The sequence below is a fragment of the Cryptotermes secundus genome, unplaced genomic scaffold (assembly GCF_002891405.2).
Source record: "Cryptotermes secundus unplaced genomic scaffold, Csec_1.0 scaffold5434, whole genome shotgun sequence".
In the NCBI taxonomy this organism is placed as follows: domain Eukaryota; kingdom Metazoa; phylum Arthropoda; class Insecta; order Blattodea; family Kalotermitidae; genus Cryptotermes; species Cryptotermes secundus.
In genome coordinates this window covers 3011-7835 of record NW_019735624.1, presented here as the reverse complement: position 1 = coordinate 7835, position 4825 = coordinate 3011, and the positions used below count along the sequence as shown (strand labels likewise).

Here is a 4825-nt window from a genome sequence, read left to right as displayed (position 1 = left end):
CGAAGTGAACGGAGAAGTTCATGGTGGTAGGCCAAGGTCCACTGGGGCTGTAGTGCCAAGAAAAAACGTAATTAGCCGTATTCCATATGCAAGTATGCATGGGGAAAGTAGACCACTTTCACTGAACGGGACGACGAATTTCGAAGTTAGTAATTTTATCAAAAGTAAAATACGTCTAGTTTGTGCTGATGTGTGAGTGAAATATAGTATTCTCACCACTGCTCCCAACCAATGACCACCCATGAGATTTACTTCGCTTTCTTCACTACATATTCATTTCATAACATAATGGCGTGATAGCGGAAGTTTACCGAAAAACATTTCTATGTTATTACAGGTGGGAGTTGAAATTCGAAATGGGCTGCAACTTATAGGCCCTTCGGAAGTCGCTGCGGATGTTTCGCAAGAGGTGAGCTAACAACAGCACAGTCTTCATGTAAGAAGCTCAAATGGCCAATATTTGCGATAGGCCTGCATTTATATTCCCTCAAGGTCTGTAATACTGTATGGTCACTAGAATTTATCTGTGTCTGTCCCAAAATAAGCAACCCTCGAACGAATTCAAGTAAATGCCCGATAAATTTATGGTTTTCTGAAGTAATTCATAAGATATTTATATGTAGGCTTTTAGCCATGTAAGTCAGTTAATTTGTCCATGTCTTGTCTATAGATTTCAAAATATCTTGGGAGCTGTTTCAGTGTTAAAATCCAACTGATTCTCCTTGCAGGTGAACATGTTTCTGGAGACGATAGTTATGAATCCCCCTGTAGTATCTATAGCGGGCTTTGCGAATGTTGACAGGGGACTCTTCAGGGCGGTAAGTAGAAAAAGGAACAGAAGTCTGTCAGGAAGGACTTCCGTCAGTTTAATTTGCGTTGTTATTTCGTCAAGTTAAATTAAATTGTGACTCTGTTCTACAAGTCAATATTGCTTGCAGTATGTAATGCCGTATTATTACGAGTAAATTATGAAATGACGGAAAGCCGGAACAACAGAAGTGGAATAGACGTTCATTGCTAAATAACGACTCGGCAAATAGGTTCTCGCCAGTCACGGTAGCCGAGCGGTCTAAGTCATGTATTGTCTTCACTCGCTCGGAAGCCGAGATCGTGGGTTGGAATCCCAAACAAGGCATGATGTTTGGTGTTTGTATGCGATTATTCTGTGTTTAGGTATGGGCCTTGAGACTAGCTGATCACCCGTCCAAGGAGTCCTACAGTCTGTAAAAATGATCAGTGAAACTAAGAAATCAGCCCTATGTTCTAAAGCGGGAGAGAGAGAGAAAAAAATATAGGTTCCCGCGTAGATGAACACACATTCAATAATATAAGAACTACCGACCTAATGCAACGCCGAGGTAAACACACCTTCATAAAATAGATGAACTGTTAGGAAACGGTGTTCTCTGTTGGGGCCGCCCCGATACTGTATAACGAGGAATCAAGACAGGCTGAATTAGAAATGAGGGAGTCTCTTGAGTTGACAGTCCAGAGTGCTGGAGAAAAGTAGACAGTGTGTAATAGTGCACTGTGAAATGAAGCAACACATTTTTTAAGTGTACTATAACTCCTGTCATTAATCCGAAACCCGTCTATATGTCACGCACACTTCCAAATCCGTGACAGTAAACGAAGGGTATTACAGTACATTGCTGGATATTTAAAACCAGCACCCCAATAAAACGTACATTTATTGTTAAGCAAGGCAGGAAACGGAAATTGCCTTGAAAACTTGCGAAGAGAACCCATGCAGTGTTATTGCAGTTCCTGCCATTTCTTCAAGTAATTATTTCTCTTTTTCTAAACGCGGCTCAATTGTATCTCTTCATCAGATTTCATAACTGTACATTTTACCTACTAATATATTAATTAGATTTAATTTTGGTGCAATTGTATTTTCTCGCTGCATAGTGGTTGGCATGATTGTTCTAGCTTTATGTTTTATGGATCTACTTGAGTTCCTTTATTCCATTTCTTGATCCTGCTTGCCTTACAATTGACTGTTGTTCTGTCGAGTAAGCATGTAAATACGCAAAGAATTGAAATGAATCTTTACACAAGACCTTACTCTTCTTTGTTGTAACATATGCGTAGGTCAGTCTGCGAATACACGTCACCTTCCAGTGCTCTAAGTGACACAATGTTTCTGTCTTTCAGTACATGTCTACACTTGTGACGTACATGATAGTGCTGGTACAGTTCGACCAGTCTGAACATTCCAGTGGCGGGTGCAGAGGAAACGAGACTCACCGCTTCACTTGAAAATTCATATAGACCTAAGTTACTGCAGCCTCTATTCGAGGCTTATGAGCGTTTGGTGCAGATTTATAATTTTGTTAACATAATTATTAGCAGCAATAGTAGTAGCAGTAGCAGAAACAGAAGCAATAGTTATAGTAGTAGTAGTAGTAGTAGCAGCCGCAATAGCATTGTTAATATTATCATCATTATTATTGTCACTAATATTGCCTATGGAATCTTACGTATAAACTAAGCATGAGATCTACTACATTGAAAAAAATGTTGCAAATTTTATCCTACAAAAATGTTATTGCCTTAATATGGAATATATTATGTTGCAAAAAATTAATTAGGGCAGGGACTTATGTCACAAGTACTTTGGTTAATTACAAAATTCTCTAAATAAAGTTATCTACTTATATTTATATCAGGATAAATTAAAAATCAAGTCCCTGCTATTCCCTGACATCTGCTAGGTCCATACCTGACTAAATGGGACATGGTTCTGTAAACTTATTAACTTACCGTCAGTCTTCCTGACTATGATATTTTGTCTTGGAATTTTTTGTTCTTAGGGCTTCGTTGCAGAGTTTTTCTTTCTCTTAAATAATGTATTGACCTTTTTCTCCTTTAATATATTTCATGTTGTTCTTGTTCTTCCTCCTCTTTCTCCTCTCTCTCCTCTCGGCTGTCAAGATACAGGCACTTACACTATCTTCCGAGGACCACCGATGGACCGACCTCCTTCTATTCATCACCCAACATTTCTCCTTCACCAGGACATGAATTATATCGTGTCCTTACAAATTCTATTGTAATCCATTCTTCACTCACATCTTGTGAGTTTCTTATGTTATTGACTTGTTCAGTGTTAGCTTTGCTTGATCGGAATACGCTGACTTCATAAATAAACTAAGAAACAGTCTTCTATGCGAACACTATTTCAAAATTTTAGACAGATCTATTCGTTTTCTGCAAAGAACCTAATAAATTATACGCGTTTGTTCTTTGCCATATCGCCTTTGTATCAAACACGACCCCAGACTCGCAACCTGGCGATCCGAAAAGTCTAACATAGGTCAATAGCTAGTGGCTATTGCTAAGATGCGGTACAAATTTCATGTTTCTAAAAGTTACTCATTTCTACTATAAGCAACCTTCCATTATCAATTGTTATTATATTTTAGTATATGAAACCAATTTCGATATTACCATTTTATTAAGGGCAGTTTATCGTTGCCTTCCTAATCTAGGGTTGCAGAGTGTAGAATGGAAAGATGAGTAAGGAAACATCTCGGTTTTTCTTAGAGGTAGGTAGAAGGACCTGGACAAATATCAGTTAGGATATTTGGTGTCCCAATCGAGATTCGAAGTGGCAATCTCCAGAATACATCAAGAGGCATTATCGCAAAAACCAACTTAAACACTCTGTAGAATTCTATGCAAGAAATCTGAGACTTTATCAATTAAACGTCGATGTATCACAGTCCGTCAATAATGCAACTGGTGAAGACAACACCACACGCTGCTAGAGGAAACAACACACAAGCAAGGGGATTATTACAGATTGCAGACGTAGCAAAACAACGGGCAAATGAAAAAGAAAAACAAGCTGCTGGAACAAACTTTCTGCAATATCACATAGATTTAAACAAGTGGACGACGCCCCTTATGGGGAGGAATAGGATTTTACGAAAGATTTCAGTAGAAAAAATTATAATGAATTTTACAATGTAAAAGAAAGTATTGTAAGTGTTTATGTTACTTTCAGTGGGCTGCAACACGGAAACACCTGATAGATGGCTATCTATGGCCGAAAACTGTTGTGTTAAATGTTAGATGGTGAATATTTTAATAATTGTTGCAATATTGACGGACTGTGATAAATAGACGTTTAATTAAAGACGTGCAACAGGATGCTGAAATACAGAATTCCTTTTATCAATATTTCAAATTTCCGTTCATCAAGAAATTTTTCTAAAAGTATATTTTATATAACATATCCAAGTTAAATAATAATAAACGAAATGCAATTATAACAACCGAAGAATTCATAATATCCAGTTAAAGACGCTTCGGTCAATAAGAAGTCGAAAACGGTATTACTCAAGCTGTGTGCAGATTTGCATGCAAAATATATTGCAACCTAAATAGTAAATTGGAAAGCACTTGCAGCAGAGAAATGTTATATGCACCTCACTGATATATACAGAGGCACATCATTCAGTTTGCAAAATCTTTCAGAGAATGCTTGAAAAATGTGTTGAACAGTCGTCTCTTGGTACAACAATCCTGGAGGACATTTTAAAAAGTTTGTTTCAATCGACCTGTGAAATTTGGAGCTAGTGAATATGTTTTATTTTTTTCAACTAAAATAATTCAAGACGATTATTCTTAAACAAAGAGAGGAGTAGGAAAGATAAAATTAAATAAAAGTTTAAGAAAGAAGTGAATGTGCTGATAAATTTCTAATCAGGCAAAGTGCACGAGCAGGCGCCATACTAAACACATAACAATGCTTAATGATATTACAATTCATGTTCGATATCAAGTTCAATTTATCTCTAATTTCGGAAATATTCCA

At 37.2% G+C, this 4825-nt stretch overlaps 1 long non-coding RNA gene across 1 annotated transcript; it reads left to right on the top strand.

Annotated features, from left to right (window-relative positions):
• The first annotated feature begins 343 nt into the window (after positions 1 to 343).
• LOC111869733 lies at positions 344 to 2252 on the top strand. Its single transcript, XR_002843715.2, has 3 exons — positions 344 to 409; positions 729 to 818; positions 2158 to 2252. It is a non-coding gene; the product is annotated as an uncharacterized LOC111869733 (long non-coding RNA).
• Positions 2253 to 4825: the final 2573 nt, after the last annotated feature.